This window comes from Schistocerca cancellata, chromosome 11 (genome assembly GCF_023864275.1).
Source record: "Schistocerca cancellata isolate TAMUIC-IGC-003103 chromosome 11, iqSchCanc2.1, whole genome shotgun sequence".
Taxonomy (NCBI): Eukaryota; Metazoa; Arthropoda; class Insecta; order Orthoptera; family Acrididae; genus Schistocerca; species Schistocerca cancellata.
Genome location: NC_064636.1, coordinates 24,588,845 through 24,614,451, shown reverse-complemented (window position 1 = coordinate 24,614,451; position 25,607 = coordinate 24,588,845). Strand labels below are relative to the sequence as shown.

The 25,607-nt window shown below is 39.9% G+C and overlaps 1 long non-coding RNA gene across 1 annotated transcript; it reads right to left on the bottom strand.

Moving 5' to 3' along the window:
• On the bottom strand, window positions 1-22,897 carry LOC126108137 (uncharacterized). The gene is made up of 4 exons (XR_007523513.1): window positions 22,867-22,897; window positions 21,969-22,081; window positions 1,396-1,564; window positions 1-132 (listed from the first exon to the last, which is right to left on the bottom strand). It is a non-coding gene; the product is annotated as an uncharacterized LOC126108137 (long non-coding RNA).
• Between the last annotated feature and the right edge of the window lie 2,710 nt (window positions 22,898-25,607).

Here is a 25,607-nt window from a genome sequence, read left to right as displayed (position 1 = left end):
TTCCCTCTAAAGCTTCAATTCCAGCCTGAAGCTGTTGTACTAGGTTCTTCAGGGTGGGGACATCATCTTCTGTAGTGTCCAAGTTCTCTGCAGGACTGATGTCATTGGTCACATTTGAAGGCTCTCCAACCTCTGGAACACAAATTTGCAATATTACAATCGTCAAAAATAAAAAGCATTTAATACTATAATATGTTGTCAAGCGGGCAGAAATTGTTTCTTAGTAGGCTGCGGTATGTGATTTAAAGATTCGTAAGATGCCAAAATCTTAGTTTCAAGGGACAGAGGCAAATCTACAACAATATGAGTGATACTATGAAATGGGAAAGTAATCCCATATATGAAGTGAAATTATAGGTGACCAATTATATTTATTTCCCAACAAACACTACCACAGTGTTTACAAAAATCCTTAGCTGTTTGCTTAGCAACACAGAAATCTGACATCAATGGAATTCAACAGACCTTCACTATACAACAGTTCAATAATAACAGAGCATGTGAGGCCTGAATACTTAAAATTATAAGAGCTGTGAAGCCAGGGGTACTTCTGATGTGGGTTTTAATGTGGATTATAGTTAAGTGCAAGTGAATATTATTTACAATAAAAGATTATTTAATCAGGAACAAACCTAACCACAACGTTACACATCATAGTACCTGTTGTGCCACGTACTGGCAACAAATGCAAAGCTCTGTATACAGTGTTCAAAAAACATAAATGGTAAGGAAAAGCCATACACTTTGACGTAAAATTTAAACAGCTGTGGTAACAAATCAAAGCACTGATTTTCTCGCTTAGGCATAATGTTTAACTGTAAATTAGAATACCGTATATACAGTATCCAATGACTAGCAGTAGAAACAATATAGCTGAAAGGTACGAGAAAAGACATCACTGTTTATTTCACCAGATAGCAATAGAAGTGGAGTGTGTATGTAAGAGATGTGGTCCTGTTTGCTAAATTAATTTGTGACAAAGTATTTTATTCTCAACCTCAACAGACCCTGGATATGCCAGTTTGAAAAATATGCAGCTGTTATAAATGAAATGTTTGAGTCTACTTCTGTACACAACTGAGAGTTAAAATGATAGTATGAAATATAACTTCAAAAGAATAAACTCTAAGCTACGTATTTACAACAACCTTTAAAAAGTATATGCTTATTGTACTTGACAAAGGATTTCCTACAACAACTTCTATGATAGAAGTGAGCATACTGTTTGCAAGCATAATGCTGTAAAGGGGAATTCTGTGCGTCCTACTGATCAAAACAACAAATGTCATCTGTTAGCTGTCACACAAGAATTTCAGAGCGTCATAATTCAGCAGCAAGTGACAGCTTTACGTATGTAAAAAGCTTTTGAAGCTGTGAACGTTATTTTCCAGTTACCGGTATCCTCAGTTCGTTTCTCTAGTAGGCCGACAGGTTTCCTCTCAGCAGGAGCTTTACATCCCTCTGGTAGCTTACGATCACCAAAACTGGTTGGCACAGCATCTGGTTTAAGTTTTATCACTCCACCAGCTCAATTTGTTTGAAACTGGTCTGGAGTGAAGTGATTCTGGTAAACAGAAACAGTACCATCAGCCAATTTAATTACCAACTTTGTTATTTAAGCAATGTAAAAATTTCAAAACTGTACATGATAACTATATTTTGTAATATAACATATGTAAATCTGTGATATAAATAGAACAGAGCACATGCTACTTGTAACTACATACAGTACATGAAGCTCAGTGCCTATGAATTAGGTACAGTAGCTATAGACAAACATTTTAACATGTATCAATCTCTCAGCTTCTGAATGCAAACTAATTGAAAAATTTCATTTTATATGAGATAACTATCATCTTTTAGGTAATGTATCTTCATTCAAGTTTAATTTTCATTAGATTTAGGTTTCCTGTGTGTCAACAAATATTGTATGATGCACATGTTGTAGGCCTACCTAGTATTTGTATCTGAGACTGCTGAGTACACAAGAAGCTGTATTAAAAGAATAATATACTGTACTATACTGTACGGTTATGACTCAAGTTGCAATTCAACTATGCTATTCTTGTCATTTATTTCAATTGTTGTCGAAACGGTTAGCCTACACAACTAAATGCAAGTAATAGGTACTTTAAAGAAGCACGTCCTTAACACGTCAATTATTTTCACAAAACTTACAGAAAATGTAGCATTGAAGTACAGATAGCCATAATGGCATATTTTTTGGAGTACGCAGTAACATACACTAAACCATGCAAAAACTGCAATTTCCAGCTTCAACAGTTGGGCCTACACACTAACTACAAAATGAGAAACAACGTTTACTTATTACATCTTTCATGCAACAAAAAATACGCCTTTATAGCAGTCGGTACATTACAGATTTACTGTAAATATGTAGATTTCACTACGGTTTGTCCCAAAAAATAGGCTTGCAAATGACGTACCTTTTAAAAACAAAGTTGACAAGTTTGAGGCTAACTGCGTACAATGATGCACCAAATCTGATCGTGGAGTCAAGGTACAGCAAGTTTGTTATACAGGAAATCTTAAACCTTGAGATGATTTGCACTAATGAATAAAAACTGTGCTTTACGTACACAGACTAGAGTTCCTCGTGGGCTGCCAGTTGGCTCTGCTGATTTTCATCAGTCATATTCACCTTCTTGTTCCATCTCTCCCTTCATAAGGAATTCTGTACAGTTTTCCTCCCTTTTTGCCTCGAAACGAAAAGCCAGAAGCACAGCACTGAGGTATTATTCTATCTAAAACTTCGAAATACAAACTTCCCATGTAAGACTTGGGATCCACAAGGGGTGCTAATGAAACGTGATGTGGTTTCAGCCAATCCTGAACTGCAGATGGCGGCAAACACAAGTGAAGTGCATCTCAACTTACGAAGCTGCCAACTTTGGACTTCCTAGCAAAATGGCTTCCTCGTGGAAGGACAAACAGGTGTGTTTTAAACCCTCAATTATGCTACCGAATAAATCGGCAAAGTTTCACAAATGGGAAGATAGTATGAGACGTGTAGGTGGAACAGATTCTGCGAGGATTTGGCATTCACCTGTTGCATTACGAACAACCCGTGTACAGTTCTTGATAGTATATCCTACAGCAGTCTCCAAATACGCACTTGCGCAATTAGGTGCTAATCATTTTCAGCTGTTTGCGCTGGCTGTATGCTAACATCAGACCTTGAATTTTAAAAAGAGCAATACTTATAGCTAAATAGCATGGCAACTTCATTAACAGCTATTGATCGTAATTCCAGTTTATAAGTTTCTACGTTTAACTTACTAAAACAGTTTTTGGCCTTGCATTAGTTGTGCATTAATAGCATGCAGGTATTCTTCAGTTATATTTGTACTATTCAGGTTGTGGATTCCTTGCAGCTTTTGGAAATAAGTGTTCTGCGTGTAGTATATAGTCGATATGCATTCTGATCCCCTGCCATTAGTGAGTGTGTTTATACAGCAGGCTTGTATGTAACACATACATGAGATATTTTGTGATCTTCATTCAAGATGGAAGTGTCATTACATAAAAATAGTGAGGAGGGCAACAGTACTTCATCCAGAAATCTCATCCAACTTTGCTATGTGAATCAGCACTTATTGTGTCAAAGTGGAAACTTCATATGCCTCTTCACTTCTTCTGCCACATTATCTGTATTTCTCAGATAAGTTTTCACATTTTCATAGTTCACTTTGTGACTTAATAAGTGAAACAACCTTTAAGTGATAGCAGTATGTTTGAGCAAAGATTTTAATAATTTCCAGCATCAGGCATGTACAGATTACTCGATTCAAATTAACTTCGCCATATCTTAGTTCATTGCTGTTTGGATACTACAAGCTAAATATAATTTACAGAAATGCAATTTTTTGCATCTGCTAGTACTACTGCTGCAGTTATAGAGCCACAGATATCAGAACTTTCTGTGGGTATTTATTGACATGCAGATACCAAGTAATTAATTTTTGTCTACACTACCCAGAACACCAAACAGGCTACTAATTCTAAATCATACTAGACGAGGTGGAGCAGTGGATAGCAAAATGGAATCGTATTCCGAAAGACAGTAATACAAACATATGTTGAGGCACCCTCATTTAGGTATTCTGTCATTGACCTGAATCACTTCAATTAAATGCCAGGATGGTTCCTTTCAAAGTGCATGTCCGTATTTCCTTCACCAACCTTCGCTAATCTGAGCTTGTGGTCTATCTCTAATTACCTTGTTTTTGACAAGACGTTAAGTTATCTCCTCCTTCCATGTCTAAATCCTTGTTTTGTACATTTCAGAAAGATAGCAGCTCATGACATGAAAGTGATGCTGTAGCAGCTTCCACCAATAGTGAAATAGTGCTGGAGAGCCTACAGAAGGAAATGGCATGGAGTTTATGTGCGCATCAGACTGAACAATGGAACAGCTACCACCGCCAAAAACAATGTGGAATCAGGAGGATGTACTATACCCAGATCTTCCACACCAAAAAAATCTAAGGAGACTGAAGATGGCTATTTTCATGCAGCACAACTACTTGCAGATAGCCTGAAATAAAATATTATGGGAATGTGGGCACTTTCATAAAATATATGGCAACAGTTTGTGAAAACAATTATAGAGCAAGATTGCTGTAGTACATCAATAAATTCTGTGTATGTTACATGTGTGCACACTATTTAAATCAAATTTGATTTCTATCTTGGAAATGAACTAAACCCTTATTACTTCCTGAGAAAAGTGAATGTGTGTGCTTTCACATGACACTTGGCTCTGTTTTAAATGACTACTGTCAGTGATTGTAATTATGTAGCTCTCTACTGCCCCTCCCCCACCATGAACCATGGACCTTGCCATTGGTGGGGAGGCTTGCGTGCCTCAGCGATACAGGTAACTGTACTGTAGGTGCAACCGCAACGGAGGGGTGTCTGTTGAGAGGCCAGACAAACATGTGGTTCCTGAAGAGGGGCAGCAGCCTTTTCAGTGCTCTGGGCTTTTAACCAAAACGGCCTTGCTGTGCTCACACTGCAAACGACTGAAAGCAAGAGGAAACTACAGGCCGTAAGTTTTCCTGAGGACATGTAGCTTTACTGTACGGTTAAATGATGGCATCCTCTTGGGTAAAATATTGCTTAGGTATAATATTCCCTCATTTCGATCTCCATTCAGGAACTACTCAGGAGGATGTCATTATCAGGAGAAAGAAAACTGGGGTTTACAGATTGGAGCGTTCAATGTCAGATCCCTTAATTGGGCAGGTAGACTAAAAAATTTAAAAAGGGATATGGATAGGTTAACATTAGATATAGTGATAATTAATTGGGTCAGTGGCAGGACAAACTGGACTTCTGGTCAAGTGAATACAGGGTTATAAACACAAAATCAGGTAGGGGTAATGCAGGAGTAGATTTAATAATGAATAAAAATTGGGAATGCAGATAAGCTACGTTGAACAGCACAGTGAACAGCTACCACATAGTATACGTTTATATGCCAACTGTATGATGAAATAAAAGAAATTATTCAGCTAGTTAATGGGGACTAAAATTTAATACTCATTGGGAACTGGAATTTGGTAGTTGGCAAGGGAAGAGATGTAAAGTAGTAGGGGAATACGGATATTTAAGAATCATGAAAGAAGGTTGTATATGTGGAAAATCTGGAGACACCAAAAGATTTCAGATTGATTATATAATGGTAAAACAGATTTCGGAACCGGGTTTTAAATTGTATGATATTTCCAGGGGCAGATGTGGACTCTGACCACAATTTATTGGTTATGGACTATAGATTAAAACTGAAGAAACTGCAAAAAGGTAGGAATTTAAGGAGATGGGACCCAGATAAACTGAAAGAACCAGACATTGTACAGAGTTTCAGAGAGAGCATTAGAAAACAATTGACACGAACAGGGGAAATGAATACAGTAGAAGAGATGAAATAGTGAAGGGAGCAGAGGATCTAGTAGGTAAAAAGACGAGATCTAGTAGAAATCCTTGGGTAACAAGAGAGAGATTGAATTTAATTGATGAAAGGAGAAAATATAAAAATGCAGGAAATGAAGCACGCAAAAAGGAATACAAACATCTCAAAATTGAGATCAACAGGAAGTGCAAAATGGCTAACTGTGTATGACTCGAGGACATATGTAAGGATGTAGAAGCTTAAATCACTAGGGGAAAGATAGGTTCCACCTAAAGAAAAAGTAAAGGACCTTTGGAGAAAAGAGAACCACCTGTATGAATATGAAGAGCTCAGATGAAAAACCAGCCCTAAGCAAAGAAGGGAAAGCACGAAGTTGGAAGGAGTATATAGAGGTTCCACACAATGGCAATGTGCTCGATGGCAGTATTATGAAATGGAAGAGGACATGGATGAAGAAGAGATGGGAGATACGATACTGCATGAAGAATTCGACAGTGCACTGAAACACTAAAGTTGAAACGAGGCCCTGAGTGTATGCAACATTCCATTGGAATTACTGATACCCTTGGGTGAGCCAGCCATGACAAAACTCTATCATCTGGTGAGCAAGATGTATGACACAAGTGAAATACCCTCAGACTTCAAGAATAATATAATAATTCCAGTTCCACAGAAAGCAGTTGGTGACAGGGGTGGAAATTACCGAATTATGCGTTTAATAAGTCACTGTTGCCAAACAGACGAATGGAAAAACTGGTAGAAGATGACCTCAGGATATCAGTTTGGTTTCTGTAGAAATGTAGGAACATGTAACCTATACTGATCCTACTATTTATCTTAGAACCTAAGTTAAGGAAAGACCAACCTACACTTCTAGCATTTATAGGCAACTATACTTCTAGCATTTATAGGCATAGAGAGCTTTTGACAATGTTGATTGGAACAAGCTCTTTCAAATTCTCAAGGTGGCAGCCATAAAATACAGGGAGTGAAAGGTTATTTACAATTTTTACAGAAACCAGATGGCAGTTATAACGATCCGAGGAGCACGAAAGGGCAGGAGTGATGGAGAAGGCAGTGAGACAGTGTTGTAGCCTATCCCCAATGTTATTCAATCTGTATATTGAGCAAGCAGTAACAGAAACAAAAGAAAAATTTAGATTAGCAATTAAAAAGGTTTGCTGAAGGCTAGTGATGTGGGCTGGGTATATTCCCAGTGGGAGGGAACTTATAAAATGGGAATATTGCTGGAAATATTTCTTTGGCCTGGGAAGAGTCCCAAAATCTGGGAATTTGTGAAAATTTTGAATGTTTTAACACTTATTAACAGTTAAGGAACCTTAAAACGAGGTTATCTACGTGAATTCATACCTTTTAAACCAAGATTTACCATTCCATGTATTAATTTCCTTGCAAATTTCATCCAAAACATCATTTACTTTAAGTCTGGTGGAAAAAATAATTTAAAATATTCGCTAGGCCTACTATTTTTAGCCAAGTTGAAACCCCACATTTCTCTGAATGAAACCTTAACTTACAAAATATTTCTCTGGATGCGTAATTCTCAGCCAGCCGCTATCTGTAGTATGTATCAATTTTTCCAAATGAATGTCTAGAGGGGTTTCGCTTTCAGAATGCAAAGACTCCTCATTTCCTTTGATGAATTATGATTTCTAAAATTATTTTCCTAAATATCGCAAACACTTTCACTTTTAGAATTGTTAATTAATATTTCACCATGTTCTATGTCAATAAAATTACTTGCATTTTCAAGTAAATCATAATTCTCGGACTGTTTATTCGCATAATTCTTTCCCCAAAATGTCATTTTCAGTTACTAATGTTTACAAAATTTGCAATTTTGAAATAAACTTTATAGCTTAAAATGCCTTTATCACAACAGAAAACTTAACAAACAATAAACAAACCCCCCTGTGTATTTTAGTATTATTAGTTATTCACTAGATGGCACATCAATACTATAAACTCTGTTTTCCTAAAGGTTGATTATTTAGATATCAGCAGTTCTAGGAAATGTAAGAGTCATAAATGTCTATGATTCTCAGTTCTAGGGCTAATTCTTTGATATTCAAAACATTGAAAACCAAAAAATTTGTTTATTTCTAACAAGGAGGTTAAGTCCAGATCCATATAAGATTTAACCATATTATTACTGCTTTTACCTAATGACAGTTTTTTGAGCTATCTTGCTAATTAACCATAAATTCTCAGGAATTTATGAATTTTGGGAATATTGCTGGCAATATTCTCTGGGAATATTTCTTCGATTTTAAATTCCTGGGAGTTTTACAATGCTACTGATGGCACTGTAATTCTATCTGAGACAGCAAAGGAGCTGGAAAAGCAGCTGAACAGTATCAACAGTGTCTTGGATGATGAGCATCAACAAAAGGATAATGAGGATAATGGAATGTAGTCGAATTAAATCAGGTAATACGGAGTGAATCAGCTGAGGAAATCAGACAATTAAAGTAGTAGAGGTGTTTTTCTATTCGGGCAGCAAAATAATTGATGATCAAAGTAGAGAAGATATAAAATGTAGACAGGCAATGACAAGGAAAGCAACTGTGAAGAATAGAAATTTGTTAAAATTGAGTATAGATTTAAGTGTCAGGAAATATTTTCTGAGAGTATTTGTATGGAATGTAGCCATGTGCGGAAGTGAAACACAGATGATAAAAGTTTACACAAGAAGAGAACTGAAGCTTTTGGAATGTGGTGCTGCAAAAGAATGGTGAAGATTAGATGGGTAGATGACGTAACTAATGAGGAGGGACTGAATACAATTGAGGAGAAGGGAATGTGTGGAACAATTGACTAGAAGAAGAGGTAAGTCGGTAGGAACGTTCTGAGGCATCAACCAATCTCCAATTTAGAACTGGAGCAAAGCGTGGAGGGTAGAAATCGTAGTGGGAGACCAAGAGATGAACACACTAAGCACACTCGGAAGGATGTAGGTTGCAGTAGTTACTCTGAGATGAAGAGGTTTGTGCAGGATAGAGTAGCATGGAGAGTTGCATCAAACCAGTCTTTGGACTGCAGACAACGATAACAACAACAACAATGCCTCTGTACTACCAAATCGTAATATACGTGGCCTGTCTGAAGACACTGTGATATGGCATACATTTATGGGTACAGCTTCATTAGGTTATACTTTCTTGTAGTAGTGCATGGTGAAGTGCTATATGCTACATTGGTGTTCAAAAATGCTATGTTATTTGTAGATCTGAGTAACTCTATGGGAAGCAGATTTTAGAAGTGGACAAGTCAGTGTGTGATTTGCAGGGGGGGATGGGGGGATCCCCCCCCCCCCCTGCCACCTCTGCATCAGACCATCCCCTCCTCTGGTTTTAGTTTATGCATCCCAACCTGGGATGTTTATTTCCCACGCACTGGAGTAAAACTTCACACATAATTTAAATTTGTAGAGCCTAACACTGAAAGTTTTTAATACAGTCTTACTATTAATATGTTTGCTTATTAATTTTGAAAAAGTGTTATGTAGTAGGTAAGCATTTCAAAACATTTACAACTAAATGACAAGACGACGCATGCCACATTTCCGTAGCATGCTACAATGTTGCCAGACATCGCCCCAGTGTAAACGAGGCTTTAGAGCCAGGTCTGTATTGCATGGTGGATGTGTTGAGTACGAAACTAAAACCTGCAATCAGATCCAAACATCGTGGAAAACTGTGAAAAGGTGTCATCCTGAAGCAAGATATCGCTCATCCACATTCTTCCAAACAGACAGCTGACGCAATAAAGGAGTTGAGATTTGAGGTGCTGCAACATCCACCATACAGTCCAGACCTGGCTCCAAGTGATTTTCTCATGTTTGAACCCTTAACGGAAGCACTACGGGGAAGAAGATTTGAAAGTGATTAAGACGCCATTGCTGCGGTGCAAAATTGGTTACAGATGCAACCGATAAATGTATTTTCTGATGAAATAAAAAAACTCATAAAACATCGGGAAAACTGCATTGAAGTCCAGGGAGGTTATGTAGAAAAATAACGCATGTTTCTGTTTTCTATCATCAGAATAAGTACAGCTTTTCACAAATGTGCCTTTACTTTTTGAATTCCCCTTGTATACCTGTATGTAGATGATTCTGTAAATAAGCTGTACCTATAATGTACTTTTAAAGATATAACAAGGGATGCTTTTCTGATAGTGCTTATGCGTGAATAGTGAGTTTCGACATTAACATCTGTTTATAAATAACTGGTTAACGATAGGTAACGCCACCATCCAAGCTAGTAACATATATAATTATACTAACCCCCTAAGACATCCCCCCCACTGGTAAAAGCACAAATCGAACACTGGCACAAGCGAAACAAAACACAGCTGTATGAACTGTGTGTACACGCACCTCAGCTCTGGCTTGCAGTGCAGGTTTTGAAGGCAGCTCAATTAATTTGTTAGTTGGCACTTCACTCGTAGAGGGATGTGTTACTCTTACCCTTTGTGCAGCCACATTCTCATTACTGCTGCACATGAGAAGGTTTGAACTGATTGGTGTTTAATGTAGAGCTTAAAACTAATCCCCTACATGTAGAGAAATGTGCTCTACATTAGCAACGTCAGTACCCAGACTTAATGCATAAAGTTAAGCTGTCATCTCTGTAACCAGCAGCAACGAACTGTTGTTACTTTAATGCGACTACCGTTACATTGGCAAGTGTAACAGGAAATAAATGAGAATGCTGTATGTACAAACATTATGACTAATAAGCTTTACTATACGAAGGCTATCCACAAAGTACATTACGTTTTGGAATTAAAAATAAATAAAGTATTGGAAATTTTTTTTTATTATATACAGATGAAAGCCACACTTAAATACTACTTTTCTACATAGTTGCCATTTAAATTAAAGCACTTACCGTAGCGATGGACGAGCTTGGAAATTCCTTCATCGTAAAACTCGGCCGCCTGCGCCTTCGACCACATGGCGACTGTCTTTCGGGACAGAAAAGGTGTGATTTTTGTGGATTTCCTGGAAAGAGGCACTACAATAAACTCTCAAAGGTATCGCCAAACTCTGCAAAACCTCAGAAGAGCAATACAAAACAAGCGCAGGGGAAAGTTGGGCTCAAAGATCTTGCCGATTCACGACAACGCCCGGGCCCACACGGCAAATGCCACTCGTGAAGTTCTCGAATCTTTTAAGTGGGAGTTGTTTCCTCATCCGCCGTAGAGTCCCGACCTGGCACCGAGCGACTTCCACTTATTCCCAGCAATGAGGAAGTGGTTGGCTACGCAGTGTTTTGATGACGACGCACAGCTTCAAGAAGAGGTAACCACGTGGTTGAAGGCGCAGGCGGCCGAATTTTACGACAAAGGAATTTCCAAGCTCGTCCATCGCTACGATAAGTGCCTTAATTTAAATGGCAACTATGTAGAAAAGTAGTATTTAAGTGTGGTTTTCATCTGCATATAATAAAAAAAATTTCCAGTACTTTATTTATTTTTAATTCCAAAACGTAATGTACTTAGTGGACAGCAATCGTATTAAGTACAAAAAGCTTGTGAAAAACTGTTTAGGCTTTCAACAGGCTTAAAATTAAGTCCAAAAGTTCCTTTCTAACAAACATAACAGAGTAAAAATTTAGTCATCCAATTTGTGTGATGTCCTATCATTATTATCAGAAAAGGTGTTTTCAAGAAAAGATACTCCTCTTTTGCCTGTAATTGCTGAGTTAAGTGGTAATTTATTAGGCGAGGATGCTTACTCGGGAAAAGAGGAACTGGACGTGGGATTGCGAATATGTAGCAGTGACATATAAATGAAATACATAAGAAACTGAGAATGTGACCTCAAGAAGGGTATGTGGATGCTCCTTTGGCAGTAAAAGTAGGAAGTAGCAAATTGGATGGAGTGGTGTGTCAATAGGGCAGAGTGTGACAGTCAGGTCAGATTTGGTGGGAGCAGGTTTGGCTGCATACATAGGCATAGGTGGAATTGGATTGCTTGCAGGTGTTGCAAAAGGGTGGGAACTAAGGATTGGAAGTGCTGGTACAGGTGGCTAGCTTTGCAGTAGGTATAGGCAGGATGGTTTTTGCAGGTGGGAGTTAAATGATCATTGTAGATCAGGAATTTGTGGCAATGGTGGTCTCAGGAACCAGGAAGGCTCTACTTCGTGTTCACAGTAATAGATGAACGCCGCGTTCTGATGGTGGTGATCTACGGTTGAGGTGTCTTTGGAAAAGATGCAAATGACGAATACAGGGCCAGAATTGCGGCGAATTCAAAGGGCTTTTTGTATCTGCATGACAGGATTGGGTCTTAGCTTCCACATACTTCCCCCACTGAGATCCCTGGGTGCACCCCCATCAATCGGAGCAAAAGATGGATTGCCTTACACATCCTGCAAGATGCTCCTCTAGTATCTCTCCCTACACACCCTATTCAGATGCAGGCCACAATTAGTATATCCACATCTGCAAATTGGAGTGACAGTAACAGCATACACACGAGATATTGATTCAATCGAAATCAGTTCACTCAGCACCCAGATCACACGGCTGACAGTTGTTTTATATCACGGCTGGTTGTGTTGCTGCAATACTTAAACATTAGAGTGTGCTGTTACTTCCTGTATTTTCTCCAGATCAGCTTCCATTCTCTGCTCTAAGTTGACAGAACTATTTAAGTGAGACAAGTCCAAAACACATTCTAGTCACTGTTCCTTTCTCTGTGGCTCTGTGCATTTGTGACTTTTGTATAAGGTTTGTTATTTGAAAGAATGTAACAGTTGTTGAAATTTTCCGGCAGAATAGACGTATACAAATCTGGTGGACCCAAAGGCTGCAGTTGGACTCTTCACTGATGATGAGAAATGGAAAGAAGAAGAACAAACACCTTTTTGGAATTCAAAGAGGGTCAGCCAGCATGCAGCTTCTCTTGCCTGTGGTCTATCTACATTACTGCTGCTTGGATATTGTTGTGGTCATCACTCCCAAGACTGATTTCGTACATATCTCCAATCTAATCCATCATGTGCAAGCCTCTTCATCTTTGAATAACTACTGCAACCTACATCCATTTGAATGTACCTACAGTATTCAAGGCTTTGTCTCTCTCCAAAATTTTTACTGCCAACACGTCCCTCCAGTACCCAATTGATTGTTACTTTTAACCTCATGATGTTTCCTGTTAATGTCACTGTACATTTAGGCAGGGGGTGCTATAAATTTCCATCCTCCCAGATTATATACCTCTTTATCGATAATGATCTTCTAGATTATTTTCATTGGAGAATTTTTATTTGTGGGTCAGCAAATGATAGTATAGTGCCTTGGGCATACTACATTGTTTTTATTTTATTTGTTTATATTCCAGTCTTTGCCATTAATTTTGGGATCTGCCACATTAATGATCTGGAATGGGGCATTGTCATGGGTCGCAGCTGGCAAAACTAGTCACAAACATGAAATTGGTGGGCCGGCCGTGGTGGCCGAGCGGTTCTAGGCGCTATAGTCTGGAACCGCGCGACCGCTACGGTCGCGGGTTCGAATCCTGCCTCGGGCATGGATGTGTGTGATGTCCTTAGGTTAGTTAGGTTTAAGTAGTTCTATGTTCTAGGGGACTGATGACCTTAGAAGTTAAGTCCCATAGTGCTCAGAGCCATTTTTTGAAATTGGTAATATAAAAGGATAGAGTGTACATTTGGGACACTGTTCAAAAACAAATACCTCTTCATTGGTGATTCAGACTACCCACCTAATCTTGAACATTCTTCTGTGGCACTACATTTAAACGGCTTCTATTTTCCTCTTGTCTATGCTGTTTATTATCCAAGTTTCACTTCCATATAAGGCTACAGTCCATACAAATATTTCAGTCAACAGGTGGATTTATTTGTGTTAATGCGAGGTGTGTATTGTGTTAGGATTTTAGGGTGTGTGTAAAGAAACAAATCCGCTATTTTAGAACATGGCTGTGTGGAGGTCACTGGCTAAAACCTGAACATAAATCTAAATATATAAATGAAATAACTAAAATGTAATACCTCTAGTGGCCACAGGCTCCTTTCTGGGTCATATGCATCACAATACACTAGCAATGAGTTAACTAATCGTCCAGCACCTCCCATGAAGGTATAAAGATCACAGTTGAGAACCAAGTAAGTGACATAGTAAACTTATTAGACTTGACCCTTAGATTAATGAATAATAGACATCAAATTGAAATTTATTGGAAATCTACAGCAACACTCTGCCATCCACAATTCCTCCTGTCATCCCACAGCCCCAAAATGGCAGCATTCTGGTATGTTGTCAACAGGAACAGCAACCCAACTACAACACTCTGAAGATAAATGTAAACAAGATATTGAAATAATAAAACACCTCCATAGTATACTCCCTGAAAAACTCAAATGATTGCAAAAGAATCACAGTACAGAAAACAAACATAAAATAAGTTCTTCCATACAATACTACTTGTGGGTAGTATTTCATATCAGATCGCCAGTATCTTGATACGTGAACTCAAACGTATCTTTTGTCAGGCGCAACAGGATTGGGCAGAAAATTAGGCATCCTTGAAACACTGCAGGTATACAAATATCAAAGAAAACAGACAGAGTACATCCCAATTGACAACATATACAACTATCTGTAATCTTTGTTTGTAACAGTAGCCTGCACCATCAGATTTGCAATGCACATGCACAAGCGCTCTCTCTCTCTCTCTCTCTCTCTCTCTCTCTCTCTCTCTCTCTCTCTCTCTCTCTCTCTCTCCCCCCCCCCCCCTCACACACACACACACACACACACACACACACACACACACACACACACACACACACACACACACACACACACACACACACACACAAAAAACCGTTTTGCTCCACTTCATATTTACCATGAATTTTGTAATTTGTGTTCCATTAATATTTTCTAAATGTACATTTGACTAGCATACTCCCAGTACATGTTAGATCTACTTAAAATGACAAAACAGTTTGGATCCAATGTCAACCTAGTTTTTATAAGATGCAACTGATGGAAGCCTAGCAAACCGATAGCTCTGGGATAACCAATAGTTTGCTCTTCTTCTGTCACTCTTCATCCTCTGAATCCCAAATCAAATTGTTATTTATGTATAATTACACCAATTTTAGCAATATAATTATCACATTTCATGTTTTCAACAGGACACCTGAACACGCAAATGTGTACAAAGTTTAAGTTATGTAAATTTAAAAGAAAAGAGTCATGTACCACTTTAAATACTAAATCTAAAATATCTATTGATGTACTCAACCGCAGATATGCACAATGCTTTAACGCTTACTCAGAAATAATGGTCTGTTTTACTGTACGCACTTAGTATTTTGAAATAGTGTTTCTGCTGTACGTTCTTTGTATCTATCAGTTTCTAAACATCATCTTTGTTAACACTGTGTTGGTTTATTGTGATGTATAGTCACACAGAAACAAGCCTGTGGCAAACAGAGGTATTCTGTTGTAACTGATTTGTTTGTACATTTAGATTTACGTTTAGGGTTTAGTCAAAGATATCTACAGAGCCGCGTTCTAAATACTGATTTGTTTCCCTACATACAGTGCCTGGGGTTATCCAAAAATCTAACACAATACACAAATCATATTATTACAAATAATCCACCTGATAATGGAGATTTAAATATTTGAAACACATTGAGGAAATAAATTAAACTGTGACTGGTAAGAGTAAACACACTGTTTCATTTGCATTAATATAGTCATGTATAGTGGCTTCAGAAGTATTGAGGTGAAGAGCTTAGCTGAATCATTAAACATGTCCTCTAGGACTCTGGATACAAGTAAACAGAAACCACTGGAAAATGTAAAACAAGGTAAAGGGAGGTAGCCAAATTACAGCAGGTAATGCACATGGAATTAAACACGCCACTCTCACAAACTAAATTCCGCGCCGTCGTGACGTCACATGCCACAATAGCCTTACGTCACGGGTCAAAGCTGACAGGTGGGGTCGGACGCTTCAGTCGACCCAGGAAACGGCACACTAAAAGGATTGGGCGAATTTTACTACAAGGTGTACCACTTCACTTCAGCCGTTTTTTTTCCCAACATTTGAGGCCTTAATGAAACAAATTGGTTACACAAGTATCATTCAAAGTATTATCCATCACTAGCCACTACTTTCTCCCATATTTCAGGTAGTGTACGAATCCCGCGTTGAAAAAATTTTCATCTTTTGAAGCGATCCACGAATTGACGCAATTTGTGACTTCTTCATGAGATTGGAAGTGTTGATCAGCCAGGCCATGCTCCATTGATCTAAACAGGTGATAGTCAGAGGCAGCAATGTCTGGAGAATACGGCAAGTGGGATAGGACTTCCCATTTTAACATTTCCAAGTACGTTTTGACCTCTTTTGGAATGTGGAGTCGAGTGTTGTCATGCTGCAAAATCACTTTATCGTGCCTCTCGCTGTATTGCTGCCGTTTGTCTTTTAATGCTCTGCTCCAACGCATTAATTGCATTCGATAACAACACCTGTAATTGTTTCACGTGGTTTTAACACCAGTCACAATGCGATGCAGAAATCCCTTCCATTTTTGCCTCTGAAGCAACTGTTCTCAAACACACAAACACCGTTCAACGTCTCTCGGTTTCAGCTCACACGGGACCCAAGTTCCTTCTTTCTGAATCATGTCCATAGCCTTGAGATGTTTTGAAATGGCTTTCTATGTCACTCACTAATCGTACCAATTCTTCTTGAATTGATGTGAGTCTTCACTCTGCATCTTCAAAAACTTACTCTCTTTCACCACTATGCTGGTGTAAGACATTCTTGAAGTGTTGAAACCACTCACGACACATTCTTTCACTAATAGCGTCATTGCCACACGTACTCGAGAGCATTCGATGAGACTCAGTTGCTGTTTTCTTCATATTGAAACAAAACAGTAACACCTCCCAAATGACGAGAATTAGGCTTGTAGACTGACATTTTCAATCAAGAACAACTTTATGATGCAGACACAAATTGACTAATGTTTGAATGAGGTTGTGTTGACCGAGGTCCAAGCTAACTGCCTGACGTCTGCGATCTGTTTACACTGCTACTTACCGTTGTCGCCACCTATCAGCAAACGGCAGAAGCAAAGTTCTACACCTTGTATTTTGGCAGCAACGTGTCTGACAATGGCCAAACTACAGAGGATATAAAATGCAGTGCAGCACTATAGAAAAAAAAAGCTTTTCTGGAAAAAAAGAGTAAATTTGAGTACTGAAAAGTCGTTTCTTGAAAGTATCTGTCTGGAGTGTAACTGGATATGGAAGTTAACCATGGACAACAAATAGCATACACAGGATGAAAATGGTAGTTGTGTAAATGTGGTGCTGCAGAAGAATGCTGAAGACCAGGTGTGTAGATTGGATAACCTATGAACAGGTATTTGCTTCTGAATTGAAGTCCCACAGGAAGTCATCATGTTCATATTTTCGCCGTGTGTCTTTGAATGCGAGGAAACCTTCCTTGTTCAATCAAGCATCAATTCCCTTGGCTCCATGTCTTGCCCACCTGCAATACATTCCCATTATAGCTGAAATTACGTCCAACCAGCCAGTCTGCTCCCTGACCCATTTTTACTCCTCTGTATATTTAAGCTGTACTCTTAGGTCCGATAGTCCAGAAAAAATACACCCAAAAGCTCCCCATATCAGAGATTGGAAATATCTTTTATGCTCACTTAACTTGAAAGAAGTGCCTACAGCACAGATTGACATGTTAACTAGCAACACACATAATGCTCGTTTCACTATTATTTAAGTTAGATTCTTCTCATGCTGCTCAAAACTGCACCTGCTCAACCATAGAACGCTTACAACTAGTATAAAAACCTCACCTACCTGTACAAATATAACAAGAGAGTCAAGAATTTGTCTCTCTACCTGCCTGGGAAGAAGACTGGTAAATTATGACTGTAACTTTTAAATGATTCACTGAAATGTTTATGTTGTTACAAATATTTCTAGCTACAAATTGTCTTTCCATGAGACGTCACACATAACTCGTCAATCATGTATACAATGAAATGGATGATGAAAAATGAAATCTTTTAAAATCACTATTTATACTAACCAAAAGTATGTCATTGTACCTATAACTACAGATATCACATGCTAGTATATCTGAATCACAAACATATAATTAAGAATCCAACTGTTCACAGCGAATTAGGAGGTTGTGGTTCAAAACCCAGAGTTGTCAAGTATCATCTTTGTGAGCACGGGCATGGAGTATTTGACACCAGTGCAAGAAAATGTTTGCACTTCTAAACTATCATTTGAAAGTCTTGCATTTTATACCACATATCATCTAATTGCCGGGGGTGGGTAAATGTGCCACGCTTAACACAAATGATGCTAAAATATCTATAAACTGGTTTTTTCCATGTCAAATAGTATAATTTAATCTCCTATGAATGATTTCCAGTGACAGAAACCAGACTTGTGAGTAGTATGATGGTACAGACTTTCAGTGGAACTCGAATGAAGGAAAGACAGTGAGAAGTACCTTTGTAACGTACGGTACTGCTAAGCATGTGAAAGGTAGCATTAAAACCGTATACGTGTGTGTCACAGAACTGCAATATTCACACCTCCGGCTGAAGGCTGCTGAAGTCACAAAGGGAGAACAAGACGGGAGGCCATTGCAATACTGCCAGGGAGCTCAACTGAGATAAAAGTGGAATTTGTTATTGTTGTTTATTCCAAAACACGGTTCGACACTGAACTGATCTCTCCTATCGTACTACTCAGATGACTCCATCCTTCTCCCCCCTCTCCCCCCCCCCTCCCACACACACACCCTGCTTGCTCCATTTCCACATCACCATCACTACACCTGGGTCCAGAAGCAGCTTCCCAGCATCCCCACCTACTCCAGCTACAACAAACCAACACCTACAACCTGTGCCCTAGTTGTCACCACACGGGCTACATCTGCATTGGCCTGAACCCACTTGCTAAAGGTAAGAAAAGTTAGAAAAGGCATTCAAAATCTTGTCCCACCCCACAGTCAATATCCTCTGACACCCCATCCTGAAACGATCCCAGTAACCCACCTAAGACAGGTACCCCACGTATCTGGGACACCCACCCACATTTGCTCCACACACTCGAACCTATGCGGCCAAATCCCATCCCAGCCCAGCCCAGCCCACACATGTCTTACATCACATTCCTTCATCCTGATTTCGGATTCCCAGTCCTGAAACACTTTCCCTAAAAAAAAAGAAGAGAAGTACTCTTCTAACTTATCACAACTCATACCCTGCAAAGAACTAGCAATCATCAAATCCACTGATTCTGATTTGTAAACCCACCTACTGCAATGCCTACCAGCCATCATCTTTGGTCCACATGACTCCCTCCTCAAAAAACAGTCCACCGTGACCCAGATGACCCCAACAACCCGCCTCCTGCCAAAGAAAGGAACAGAGTCTAGAATGCATTTTGGACTTGTTTCACTTAAATAGTTCTGTCAACTTACAGCAGAGAATGGAAGCTGATCCGGAGAAAATGCAGGAAGTAACAGCACACTCTAATGTTTAAGTATTGCGGCAACACAACCAGCCGTGATATAAAACAACTGTCAGCCATGTAATCTGGGTGCTGAGTGAACTGATTTCGATTGAATCAATCTCTCGTGTGTGTGCTGTTACTGTCACTCCAATTTGCAGATGTGGATATGCTAATTATGGCCTGTATCTGAATAGGGTGGGTAGGGAGAGATACTAGAGGAGCATCTTGCAGGATGTGTAAGGCAACCCATCTTTCGGTTAGTCAGATTAGAGACAGACAGCTTTGATAGGAATTAGAACTGCACAGAACCATAAAATACGGAATAGTATCCAGAAAAGTTAAATGTTTGGTCCGTCAAAACATTTGGATGTTGAATAAAAAGGTAGATGATCTTTTATGTCAGGAAGGTGTGTGAAATTCGTATGTGTGTTTTGTGCCCCTCTGTACACCATGTACGCACAGTGATGGAGTACAGCTAACTTGGAAAAAGGAGTTTTAACACAAAAGCAAAAATATAGAAACAGGCACTTTCTCTGTAGACTGCAATGTAAAAGCATGTGCTTGTCAGTTGTTACTAAGAATAATACACTTCTAATTATAACACTCCTCAGGGGGTCTGCGAGACTTTCTGTGATTTAAGAGAAATTTAGATGAATTATTGAGCTATCTGTCAAATAAGCTGAACCATTCATTATATTTGTGAGGATTTTAATGCACTTCTTGGAGGAATCCGAGAGGTAAAAATTACTGGAACCATTAATTTGGTGTTTTAATCTGATTTTGGTAGTGAATTTTGCAACTTGTGAGCAGGAAGATAGTAGGATATTGATTAAAAACATATTTATTGACACAGCTCAGGCTGAAACAACTGATGTGCAACAAATTGTTAATGGGAAAGGGAAATTTATTTGAAGTCCGTGATAGTTTTAAGTTCGTATTGAACAAAACTACTGCATTTTAATGAAAGTCTAAAACATATCCAGAAATACACATATTCTCACAAATTAATAATGCAGATGTCTTTAGCATATTTCTGCACAGTAATGTATTATGGAATAATTGCATGCTTAAGGTGATACCAAAGAGGTGAACTATTCATGCATCGACTATCTACTGAATGCACACCACACTTCTCATTTTAAGTCTTACAAGCATTTATATAGCTATTACAGTTTCACAATCACTCATTTTCATGGGTATCTGTATGGGGTTGGATGAAATTTAAAAAAATACAATGCAATATAAAGGCATTTTTCTTTAAACAGTCACTGAACCTAGTTTTTCTTCCACGGCAAATACCAGGTAATTACGCTCACTTCTTTCCCTGGAATACTTAAGTATCTTGTAGTGGTCAGTTTACAATCACCAGGCTGGTGGGTCAGAATGTTTAACATCCTGTCAATTAAACCATGAAATCCGAAGTAGGTATTCCTATTGTACTTCAGGCAGTGTGATTCGGCAGCAAACAATAGTATGAATACAAGGTGCACGTTACTGAAGCTATAAAACTATTTTTTGCATGCAACCTATCTCCCAGGGGCATATTTCAAAAGTATCTTCCTCTCAGCAACGGTCTTGGGTACAAGTATTGGTTTACAATGACAAAAAGAGTTTGGTGCAGGGCAATACGGAAGTGTCCGATCCCGCCCGTCGGCTTTGACCCATGACGTCACAAATATGGCAGAAACAACCACAAACCAAGATTCCAATATGGCACGTATAAAGTCGTTACGTACACATTATGAGGACGAAAATACATCGAAAAACAAACACCCACAATTTCGAGAAAAGCCTAGTGACACTAACGGGAGAAGCGCGGGAAATGGGGTGTTTTTGGGTGGGGGCAAACTAAATATAAACAAAGTTAGACACCCACACCCATACAAAACCACATAAAACGGCGAAAAAAAAAATCGACATCACAAAACTCCCCAAATGCCACTAAACACAATATCATCTGGACTCGGACACTTCCCTTGACCTATACAGCTCAACAGCAGCTTCCGATCTCATAAATTAGGATCAAACATTTCCCTTGGCCTATATAGCTCAAAAACATCTCCCGATACCATTACCAACATACATAGCCAGACATTGGGATCGGACACTTCCCTTGACCTGCGCAGTGTTAATTTTATCCGATATATACATTCCTGAACAAAAACAACAACCAATTAATTTTACTGAAACTACCACACGACGTACAGCGAACAACATTAAATTAACCTTCACACAAAATCGTTAACTCACTGAAACGAATTCCACTACAAACACAGCCAACACTCTAACAATTCTTGATAATGAGCAAAAGCAAACTGAGCCCATTACACAAACGAACACCCTGAACATACCACCAGAGAGCACAACAAACCACAACACGACGACATCTACAAACACGCCACACTCCAAATCAAACTCCGCGCCATCATGACGTCACACACAACACCCTTACGTCACGGGTCAAGGCCGACGCGTGGGATCGGACGCTTCTGTCGACCCTGGTGGGGGGCGCTGGTTTAAGTAGGCCTATCACAAATCCATTTGTTCCTTTGGTTTAAAATAGCTCTGGAACATAATTATTCGATTAATCAGTGAAACTATAATTGGCTGATCTCATTACGTCTGTTGTGTATTAAAGGTGACGAAATTTCGTAACTAACCATTACAATTACATTTGGAAATAAACATATTCATCTACAAAACAAAAAAAAAAGTTTAGAAATATTACTGTTACTGACAACACACAAAGGGCACGTGCTGGAGTAATACACACGATATCTTCTCGTCTGTGGCATTCCACTTACTGAATTGCTCGAAAGCAATTTAATTTTTAATTGAAAAACATCTCCTCTTATGTAACGTTCATTACTTGGTATGTGTTCCGGTACCGCAATATTTTACACACATGTTGAAGCTCTGTTTGCACTTGAGATCGTTTACTGCAACAGTCTCTTACACAACAGCTGTAAAATAACGAGAAATTAAGAAATCAACTATACTGTTCTCATTATATTTGTTTTCCTTTTACGTTTGTCTCGCTTCGTTTTAATTCGTCACTTCCCGTGATGTTACACTGAACAGAAATAAACAAATGAGAAAAGCATGCTTTAGGAACTGCACGCTACAAGTTGAAACGAGATTTTGTTTTGCTGGCTCAGTTACTGGTGACATTATTTGGTTTTTCTCCAACCAGTAAAAGCATCTATAATGTACGTTACGCATTTAACCTCAACATTCTGCAGCTAGTTACGTCACGAGCTGTACAAGTACTGCACGTCTTTGAACGTGATATACTAGGCGGGGAATCTTACATTTTCTAATCTACGTTAATGCGTGAAAATTGCACTTACTCCACACAATGCAGTTGCTTTTGTGTTCTGCAGATGTTCATCAGCCATATTCTTCTTCTTGTTGCTTCCCTCTCTTCTTGGCTTCGAAAGTGCAGCTAAAAGCACAGCTTTGTTTAACTTATTCAAGACAAAAATACACAGTACTTGCTATTTTAAACGAACAACGTACACGACCAACGTGGCTACAAATAGTACAAAGTGCAATCAGCTGTAAGCCGTACGTACGCAATGACGGCCATACTTTCGCGGGCAGCGACACTTCTGCCCGCTGCTGCTGCCCTCTCGCGCCGCTCCTCTACACTACGTCACAGACAAAGATATGTTACTCTGTGACTACGTGCAGCCGGCCAGGTGTGGATTCTCCGCATGCCTTCTCCACCGCTGGACCACCGTCGTGAACGCAACGTACCAGCAACACAACGGTAACGCACAAGCAACAAACAGGTAAAACTCAAGGAAGATAAGGCTGAGCGTTTACATTTACGGAAATTGAAGATAGTGATGGGCAGGCAAGGACATAATTAGGAGAGTAAAAATGACATGGGCTACTCGGTAGTGTTTCCAACACTAAACGAGCGTACCAAACCTCCGATTTGTCCGAAAGGGGAAATTAGGAAACACTTCGATCACCAGTTCTGACTTCCAGCAAAGGTGGAAGTTAAACGCAAGAACTGTTCATAAGCTGAAAGTTCGTCTGACAGCAATGTGCAGACGCACAATACGAAATGCTGCGATGTGACAGGGAAATACAGGGATGGGTCTCGGAAGTGACTTGCGTGCAAGATATCAATTCCCGGTACTATAGTGCACATCACTCGCACTCGCACTCGCATTTCGATTTAACCCTCAGACACGGTTACAAGTCTCCGTGTTCGCCAAAAATTAATCCTAATTATTAATCAATGCATTGCATCCATTTAATTCAGCACATAGCGGTTGATAAATATATACAACGAGTTACCACAAACATTGCTGAATGTGAAATATTTTCACCCGAAATAGTGTACAGGCATTGCAGCTTACAGCAATCCTATTAATAAAACATGTACAAATAGTTGATTTCGTGCGGGAGATGTTTGTTATTTGTAGGATTTTCTTGTGAAGCTTCCATATGCGAAATGGGGGCAAGTAATATGCGAGAAACTCCCGATCACACTTGTTGCTTGGTGTTGCCGACAGATGGCAGACCGACACGTTGTCTTCGTAAACACGACAAAACACAAGCACAGCAAAGTGAAATGCATCTCATCTCACTATCTTGTCAACTTCGGACTTCCTATCAAAACGGTTTCCTCGTGGAAGAATGAACAATAGTGTTTTAAACCATCAATTATGCAACCGGATAGAGCGGCAAACTTTCGTAAATGGGCAGACAGTATGAGACGTGTAAGTGGAAAAGGTTCTGTAAGGATCCAACGTCACCTTTTGCATTATAAACAACACACGCACAGAACTTGATGTCCCGCCGCCTCTACCGCTCTTTTCTCCGCACTCGTGACCGGGATACACTTACCCGCCACCGGCAATTACAACGACACATCCGCAACCTGCTTACGGCGAAGAAACGCCGTGCCTGGCGCCAGACATGTACACAACTCAACACCACGCTCCCCATAAACTCTTCCAAGTATTGGTCTTACTGGGAACCGCCCCACCCCCCAGTACCCTCTCCTCCTTAATGACCGTCCCTTTCCTGACAACCTCAGTAAGGCCAACCACTTTGCCTCCCACCTCTCTGATGTTTTTTCCATCCCAGATGATCCCCACTTTGATTATTCCCTCTTCCCTGATGTCATGGACCGTACGAATACCTCTGTTCCTCCCCTTGCTCCTAGCTTCCAGTACTTGGGCCACACCCCACCATCTGAACTTAACACTCCCATCACTACACAGGACATCAGCCCCACACTCCGCACTAAACGTAACACTGCTCCCGGCCACGACTGCGTTACCTATCGCCACCTCAAACACTGCCCTCCCTCCTTCCTTTCAATCCTTGCCACCCTCTACAATGTCATCCTTGCCACTGGCTTCTATCCCGACCTGTGGAAAACCTCCCGTATCCTGATGTTCTCCAAACCCAACAAGCCTCCATCTCATGCCTCTTCCTACCGTCCTATCTGTCTCACATCGGTGTTCGGCAAGCTCTTGGAATCCATCCTTTCCCAGCGCATCCATCACCACCTCCACCGCAACCACCTCCTCCCAAACACCCAATGTGGCTTTCGACCTTCCTTCTCTGCTGATGACCAACTCCTCCGCCTCACTCATCTCCTCTCCCTCCAGCTTAACTCCTGTCGCTCCGCCATTTTTGTCTCCCTCGACCTCGAAAAGGCCTACGACCGTGTCTGGCATCCCGGTCTCCTGTTTAAACTCCAAACCTACGCCCTTCCTATCGACTACATCCGTCTGGTGGCCTCCTTCCTCTCCCACCGCCCCTCCTATGTTACCATACATAATGCCAGTTCCCACACCTTCTACCCCTCTGCAGGTGTGCCCCAGGGCTCTGTCCTCTCCCCTCTCCTCTACCTCCTGTACACGGCAGATATGCCCCAACCCCCCCCCCCCTCCAGTACACCTCTTGCAATATGCTGATGACACCGCATTCCTCGCCCTCGCTCCTACCCTCCACCAGTCCCAGCACCTTCTCGAGAATCACCTTGACCTTTTTGCTGCATGGTGTAACCAGTGGCTCCTGAAACTCAACCTTTCCCAGACTCAGGCCATCATCGTAGGTCGTA